The sequence below is a fragment of the Amblyomma maculatum genome, chromosome 9 (genome assembly GCF_055883805.1).
Source record: "Amblyomma maculatum isolate TAMU_Amacu chromosome 9, ASM5588380v1, whole genome shotgun sequence".
NCBI classification, from domain to species: Eukaryota; Metazoa; Arthropoda; class Arachnida; order Ixodida; family Ixodidae; genus Amblyomma; species Amblyomma maculatum.
In genome coordinates, this window is record NC_139352.1 from 82395435 (window position 1) to 82404646 (window position 9212).

Here is a 9212-nt window from a genome sequence, read left to right on the forward strand (position 1 = left end):
GGGTACGAATATGCTTTGGCGTGGAGATATGCACGAAATAGATAAGATAGTTCGTTGTTCCTGCGGGCTAAAGGGGCATTGATAGGCCTTAATTCTTGAATGATTTCGACAATTACAAAAAAAAATAAAAAGCTATGTTCGTTAGCTTTTGGCACATTGACGCTAAGAATAAATTCGAACCGGTAGAATGGAATACTTACTACTGAAGGTGTCACGTGACTAAGCAATGCGCAAAAACAACCTCCTCTGGATTCTAAAGTACCGCAGCCTAGAAGACGTTCGTGAACATAGTTTGGACAATCCTCGCGTGAGAATGATTTTGGCTACGTTATTTTATTGTTGTCTTCATCTACTGTCTTAGAATTGTGGCTCTTTACATCACTGTTTTATTATGTTAGAGGTACTATATTGCCACCTAGCGTTGCCAGGTGGCGCATGACTGAGGTGGAAAAGGAGGACGAAGTTGAAGAGGACGACAAAGTGTCGCTTACACGTTTGCGTCTGTGCTGCTGTGTTCTTGTGTCTGGGCTACCCCCTGCTATCATTGGTATCCTTAGTCACCGTGTACGTGACATTCTGGTGGAGCTGCTGGGTAAAACGATCGCCTATGCAAGAATCTCCATCTACAAGACGTCGCGCCAGCCCTGTACCATTGGACACCCCCGTGCATCGCTCCAGTCGACGGCTCCAGGGACTGTCTCCGGAGTTTCAGCCAGCACCCGCCGCCATGACATCTAGTGCTCCTGCGCAGCAGGTGACGGGCCTCGCACCGGCCTGTAACTACACCTTGCAGGCCCCTCGGGTACCGAAGACTTTCCATGGGGACCTCTTTGAGGATGTGGAGGATTGGTTCCTTCAGTTTGAACGTGTCGCTGCATTCAACCAGTGGGACGATGCTGCCAAACTAAAGAACGTCTACTTCAGCCTTGAGGACGGCGCCCGTATCTGGTACGAGAACCGAGAGCAAGCTTTAACTTCGTGGCGGGAATTCCGTCGTCAACTGCTCGAGGCTTACACTAGCGCAGATCGTCGCGAGCATGCAGAACGTGCCATTCACTCTCGCATCCAAAGGCCGAATGAGAGTGTCCAAGGATACGTCGAGGACATGACGCGCCTCTTCAGGCGAGCCGATCCCGCCATGTCCGAGGACAAAAAGGTCAGGCACTTGATGCAGGGTTTGAAAGAGCAGTTGTTCGCAGGCCTTGTGCGAAACCCACCCTCGACTGTAAACGGATTCCTTGCGGAGGCCACCACAATGGAAAAGGTGCTACACCAACGTGCCGTGGCTTATGACCGACCTTTTCATACACGCACAACCGCGGAATCATTTGCATCTTCAGAGCGGCATCCCGATGCATTGCGCGAACTGATTCGCAGCGTCGTGCGCGAAGAACTAAGCAAGTTCTGGAGCCCTCTGCAGCAATCGCCATCTTCCGTTTCTGCTATAGTGCGGGAGGAGGTGCGGCAGGCACTCAAGAGCCCTCTTTCGCCTGTAGTTCCGAGCCCGCCATTGCTGTCGGGGACCGACAATCGTCCCACATATGCGGAAGTTCTGCAGAGTCAGGCTCCCCCTTCACCACCGCCCATTCTCGCGTCACCTACAGTTCCGCTGCCCTCGGTGCAGCCAGTGCAGAACTTCGACAATCGCCCGCTGCCCCGACGCAAAGCCGACATTTGGCGCACGCCTGACCGCCGTCCGCTTTGCTTCCACTGCGGTGAACCAGGACATCTCTACCGGGATTGTCCGTATCGACGCCTCGGTCTCCACGGCTTCCGCATCGACTCGCCTCCTCCCCGGTTTGGTCAACGGCCCCGAGTTATTGAGGAGTACCTGGCGGAGCAGCGTTCATCTCGTTCGCAGCGTCAGCCCCGCTCCCCTTCGCCAAGGCGCTCCTCCTCGTTCACTCACGGTTCCTCGCGAGAGGACCAAGGCCGCTCGTCTAGCCCTGGTCGGGAAAACTGAAAACAGCGACCTTCGGGGGCGAGGCCGCTGGTAGTCGCTGCGTTGAAGACCTCCCGTCGTCGCCGCTTCGATCCGACCGCGAGCTGCTGGTACCGTCACCTAGGGAAGCAAAAAGCGTTTCTCTGGACCCTCCGGTTATTTTAGACGGTCGCACTACGGTCAATGCTTTAGTGGACACCGGTGCCGATTATTCAATTTTGAGTGGTCGCATGGCGACTGTTTTGAAGAAGGTGCTCACTGCTTGGCCAGGTGTGTGCCTTCGAACCGCCGGCGGTCATATAGTTACTCCAAAGGGGATGTGCACGGCTCGCATTCAGATTAACGGACGTACGTTCGTCGTTAGTTGCGTTGTTTTAAGTGACTGCTCCCGTGACCTTATCCTCGGCATTGACTTTCTGCGGGAGTACGGAGCAGTTATCGACCTGCGAAATAGACTCGTCACGTTTTCGATGGGACAGTCTACCGAACAAGATAGTAGCAGTCCTTGCAATAACGCACTTCGTGTTTCCGCTGAGAGCGTCTCGCTGCCGCCGCGAAGCAGTGCTCTTGTGGAAGTTACCTGTGACGATTTCCGTACCGGTGATGCTGTAGCGGAGGCGAACCATACACTCCTGCTTGCTCATGGCATTTGCGCTCCCCGAAGTTTATTGTCGTTTCACAATGGCCGGGCTGCACTCCTTGTCACAAATTTTTCTAATGAGTACCGACACTTGTTCCCGGGGACTGCTATCGCTTTTGCTGACCATGTTGCGCACGATCCGGTCTGTTTTGCATCCACGGCAGTAGAAACTAACGAGCCATCTCTTGACAACATCGACATTAACTGTCACTTGTCAAAGGAGAAACGGCGGGCTTTAGAGCAACTGCTGCTAGACTTCAAGCACTGCTTTGCTTCTTCCTCGAAGGTTCGTCAAACGCCCATTACACAGCATCGCATCATTACTTATGACGACGCTCGCCCAATACGACAGCAGCCTTATCGTGTGTCTGCCAAAGAACGAGAAGTGATCCAGACGCAAGTTCAGGAGATGCTGGATGATGGTGTTGTGCAGCCTTCACAAAGTCCGTGGTCTTCACCAGTTGTCCTTGTCAAAAAGAAAGACGGCACTCTTCGATTTTGCGTCGACTATCGAAAATTGAATAATGTGACAAAGAAAGATGTATACCCGTTGCCGCGCATCGATGACTCACTGGACAGATTGCGACGTGCGAAGTATTTTTCATCTATTGATTTAAAAAGCGGCTATTGGCAAATCGAAGTAGACGAAAGAGACCGAGAAAAAACCGCATTTGTCACTCCAGATGGCCTATATGAATTCAAAGTACTCCCATTTGGATTGTGCTCTGCCCCAGCTACATTCCAAAGGATGATGGACACCGTCCTCACTGGCCTCAAGTGGCAGATCTGTCTTGTGTACTTGGACGATGTAGTTGTTTTTTCCGAAACATTTGATCAACACCTCGAACGCCTTCGAGCTGTCCTGGAAGCCCTCCGTTCTGCTGATCTCACGCTGAAGCCCCAGAAATGCCACTTCGGGTATACAGAACTCAAGTTCCTCGGCCATGTTGTAAGCGCTGATGGGGTGCGCCCGGATCCCGATAAGACTGCTGCCGTCGCACGATTTCCCGTTCCAGCTAATAAGAAGGCTGTTCAGCGCTTCCTCGGCCTGTGCGCATATTATCGGCGTTTCATTGCGGACTTTTCTCAGATCGCAGAACCTCTGACGCGCCTTACAAGGAAGGACACCTCCTTTGTGTGGAACTCTGAGCAGCAGATGGCCTTCTCTTTGCTTCGTGAGCGCCTTCAAACATCCCCTGTTCTGGCGCACTTCGATGAAGCGGCTGACACTGAGGTACACACTGACGCCAGTAGTATCGGTCTTGGCGCGGTCCTTGTTCAGCATCAAGACGGGTTTGAGCGAGTAATAGCCTATGCCAGCCGCACTCTCTCTCGTGCCGAAATGAACTATTCCACCTCAGAAAAGGAATGCCTGGCGGTCGTATGGGCTACTATGAAGTTTCGTCCCTACCTTTACGGCCGGCCATTTAAAGTCGTCACCGACCATCATTGTTTGTGCTGGCTGGCAAATCTGCGAGACCCATCTGGACGACTTGCACGCTGGAGTTTACGTCTTCAGGAGTTTGACATAACCATTGTTTACAAGTCCGGCCGCAAACACGAAGACGCCGACACGCTGTCACGAGCACCCGTTGACACTGGCGATACTACAGCCGATGACGATAGCGGTTTTCTAGGAGCCCTCAGCGCATCTGAGCTCAGGGATCGACAAAGAGCTGATCCAGACATCCTTCCACTCATCGATTATCTGGAAGGGCGTGATACGATTCTGCCTCGACACCTATCTCGGCACCTTGGTTCCTTCTGCATACGGCAAGGCGTATTGTATAAAAGAAACTCCCAGAGCCAAGACAGAACTTACCTTCTGGTAGTGCCATGCGAGCTCCGTGAGGATATTCTCCTTGCTTGCCATGATGAACCAACGTCTGGTCATTTGGGTTACTCACGGACGCTTGCTCGCGTCCGCAACATGTATTACTGACCAGGACTTTCCGCAGCAGTGAAACGCTATGTACGAAGCTGTCGCGAATGCCAGCGCCGTAAAACACCGCCCCAGAAGCCTGCCGGATTTCTCAAGCCCGTTAAAGTACCCCGCATTCCGTTCGACCAAATTGGAATGGATCTCCTTGGCCCTTTCCCTTTGTCGCAGGCCGGAAACAAATGGATAGTAGTCGCTACTGACTACCTGACTCGATACGCTGAGACAAAGGCAATCCCTCATGCCACAGCTTCCGAAGTAGCAGAGTTTTTCATGCACAACATAGTCTTGCGGCATGGCGCCCCTTCCTACGTCATTACCGACAGAGGGACAGCTTTCACATCACAGCTGATCGACCGCATATTTGAGCTGAGTTGCACGACCCATCGCAAAACCACAGCGTACCATCCACAAAGCAATGGCCTTACAGAAAGATTGAATAAGACGATTGCGGACATGTTGGCAATGTACGTCGATGTGCAGCACAAGACCTGGGACGAGGTGCTGCCGTACGTTACATTTGCGTATAATACAGCCTTACAAGAGACAACGCGCTTCACACCATTTCGACTTGTTTACGGACGCGAAGTTCAGAGCATGCTCGATTCCATGCTCCCGTGCCCAGATGATGACCAGCTATCCTCAGATGCCCAGCAATATGCCATCCGCGCTGAGGAAGCCCGCCAGCTCGCCCGTGTGCACATTGGGCAGCAGCAGACCACTGACGCGCACCGTTACAACCTCCGGCACCGCCAGGTTGACTACAAGCCTGGAGATCAAGTCTGGGTATGGACACCAGTTCGCCGTCCAGGCTTGTCAGAGAAACTCCTTTCCCGCTACTTCGGGCCGTACAAAGTGTTGCGCCGTGTGAGTGACCTTAGTTATGAAGTTATCCCAGACGGTGCCACACAACCAAAACGTCGAAAGCACAGCTCGGACATTGTGCACATTGTGCGGCTGAAGCCGTACTACCACCGATAGCGTATGGCCACCCGCTGTGACCACTCTCTTGCTTTTCACACCATTTTTACCGGCCCTTCTCATTTTTTTCCGGAGGGAGGGGGTAATGCCACCTAGCGTTGCCAGGTGGCGCATGACTGAGGTGGAAAAGGAGGACGAAGTTGAAGAGGACGACAAAGTGTCGCTTACACGTTTGCGTCTGTGCTGCTGTGTTCTTGTGTCTGGGCTACCCCCTGCTATCATTGGTATCCTTAGTCACCGTGTACGTGACAATATATATAATGTAGCATATATATAATGTAGCGTAGATACACGTACACAGAGCTTAGATGTATTCACAAATGTTTACAGAGGGGTAGCTGATCAGAGACGAACAACTTCACCCCAGCGGCGCAGCGTGATTCCGTTCCCTCAACGGTGGATGGATGGATGGAATATAGGAGCGTCCCCTTTGGAACGGTCTGGTAGCAGTAGCTGTCATGCTCATTTTTCTCCCTATATCTTAATTATTGTTTTGGTTAATTATAATATCATTCTGTTTATTGAATTTTTGTTTCTACATTATTAACATTATGACACTTTATTGCCATTAAGCCACCAATATTCCAGTCGTTTTTTTGCTAGCTTCACCCGCTGGTTTATTCACCCGGCCACTGGCATCTCTAAATAGCAGAGCTTCAGGAAGAGTGACTGCGCCTGCATCGACTTCCGGATGGATATCATTATATTCGAGTATAATATGGTCAATTGTTTCACTGGAGTTACCACATACAGGAGTTACCAATACATGTGTCATCTTCATTATTAAATTTATTTTTGTAGCTGCGTGTTCTAGGGCACCCTGACCTAGCTTCAAAAAGTAGAGCACTGTCTCTTGAGTTATCAAAGAAAGCTTTCTTCCTGATCTGAATTTTCCACTTTCAGTATAATTCCACACTCCGTTTCTTTTCCATCGAATTTATCTAATTTTTACCTTCTGTATTTTTCACCTGTTGCTTAACGTTCTTTATTTCTTCGTCGTTGTGACCAGCATACTTACTGGTTAGTTTCCTAGTTCTCCTCCATTGTGAGTCAACGCTGTTTAGATATATGTATTTAAATACTTTAGCTACTCATCTGATACTGTCCAATTTCCTCAGGTGTTCCTTATATAATATTTTACTCTGAGCTTCCCGTACTTCGAAAAATGCCCAGCCCATATCTCCCTGTACCGCCTCATTTGTGGTTTTTCCGAGGGCCCCTAGTGCTAATCGTCCGACGGCTCTCTGATTTATTCCTAATGTCGACTGTACTTCTGATTTTAGGCACAAAACCGCATTTCCGAAAGTAAGTCCGGGCACCATAATTTCCTTCCAAATACCCTTCAAAACCTCATACCTGTTGAATCCCCACAATTCCCTATGCTTCATTATCCCGGCATTTCTTCGCCCTTTGGCCTTAAGTGATTGCTCATGCTTTCCAATGTATGCAAATCCTTCGTTTACCCATACCCCCAGATATTTATATTCTGCTACTCTAGGTATTTCATGGCCTTGTATTTTAAGACCCTGATCAGTTGAGCCGTTGAAAATCATCAGACCCGACTTAACTGTGATGAAACTGAAGCCTAGAGCGTCCCCTTCGTCTCCGCAATGCTTAACTAGAGTTTGCAATTCTTCCAGACTCTCAGCTAGCGGCACAATGTCGTCTGCATACATCAAACCGGGGAGACGCTGCTCTACCGCCTTTTCACCTAATCTACATGACAGGTTAAAACCTAGGTTACTGTCTTGTATCCTCCGTTTATCATATCATATCATATCATATCATATAAAGTATGAACAACAGGGGGGATAGAGGACAGCCTTGTCTTCATCCTTTGCATACCTTGACAGCTTCCGTACTTCTTATTCCTTCCCATGTAATTTCTACTTTGTTATCCCGGTATATTTCCTGTAGGAACTCTGTTATCTCGTACCTTCTTTTAATATGTTCCACAAGAGTTCCAGGAAGGCCAAATACAAAGATCTATTTTCCACTCTAGATATTTTAGATGCATTAGGCAATCACGAAAAGGCTATCATCTAAGCGCCTACCATTTGTAAAGCCGTTCTGAAGTTCTCCGAGTATCTTGTTATTTTCTACCCATGCTTGCACCTTTAATTTCACCGCCTGCATGGCCAACCTCTACATACCAGATGTTATGGTAATCGGCCTGCAGGATTTAATGTGCATCCTTTCTCCTTTCCGTTTATAAATCAAATTCATTTTACTCTGCCGCCAGCTGTCCGGAATTTGCTTAGTCGTTATGACTGTTTCCAAAGCTTTTAACAACGTTTCCTTACTTCTTGGACCAAGTTAATAAATAAGCTTGATCGCAATTCCATCTATTCCTGTAGATGTGCTTTTAGGAATATTTTTTTCTTCCTTTTTCTAGTTTAGATTGGTCACTTCTAAGCTACTTCGTATTCTGCTATCTTGTGTTGCTTCCTGATTTGCGGAGATAACCCTATCGTCGCTCTTAAATGACTTGACTATAGCTGATGTAATGTATTTCACTGCGTTGTGTCCCTTTAAACAATTTCCCTCGTTATCTTGAATCCGGTCCTGTTTTCTTTGATTCGCTTTACCTAGCCAGCTTATATGGTTCCAGAATTTTCTTGTTCCGCCTCTAGAGGCATCGTGTATGTCAGCCATCCAGCGATCAGTCGACTGCTTTATTTTACTTTGGACGAAGGCCTGTAGAAGTTTCTTTTGTCGATATGATTCCCATTTTTGGTCGATTTCCTCCTGAGATAGCTGTGCTTTCTTTGCCTCTTGGTGTTCCCTTGAAGCAGCCCATCATTGTTTAATGGCTTCCCTGATTTCCTTATTCTACTAGCTCCGCGGCTTGCTCTTTCCATTCTAACGGTTTGCTACTTTAACGTCCTGAATTTTCCTCCTTATGAGTAGTTCTATCTTGTTCATAATCCCAGTCTTCCATGGGGCTTTTCTCTATTGTTTCCTCTATGTCTGCCGCTACCTGCGCTATTTGATCGTCGTTTAATTTTGCGTTTACTTTTTGTCTAAGTTCCATTTCTCTTTTCATCAAGGACCCCATCTGCAGACTAATACGTTTATGATCACTTCTCAGACTACACTCCCCTTCTTCGTCTATTTCCATTTTTGTGACCTTGCTATAAATTTCCTGCGACATTAGACAATTGTCAATGGTCGTCTGCCTGTTGCGGAATTCCCACGTGATTTGGCCTTCACATTTCGTTTCTCTATTTACTATAACTAGATCGTGTCGCTCACAGAAATCTAGCATTAGCTTGCTGTTAAATCCGTGTATCCATCCAGATCGTCGATGTGGCCGTTCATGTCCCCCAGTAGAATAATATTGGCTCCATCTCCAATCTGGCTTATATCGTCACTGAGACATTCAACAAGATCCCTGTTTTCTTGCCTGCATTGATGTCCTGTTCCTAAATAAACTACCCCTAGTCATGTCCTTATGCCGGCAATGGTTCCTGAAACCCAGATATGTTCTTTACAAGATGATTTAATTCTTTGCCAATTTGTTCCCTGGTGTATCAACATACCTACCCCTCCACCCTTTTTTTCCGTTCTCGTTCTGTTGCACCCTTCCCAGACGTAGCCTTCTATAAACGGCGGATCTTCTAGGTCCCTGAGATGAGTCTCGCATAGAGCGTACACACCTATTTTGTCATCCTTCAACTGCTATTCTATCTCTCGCCATTTCGCTCTTT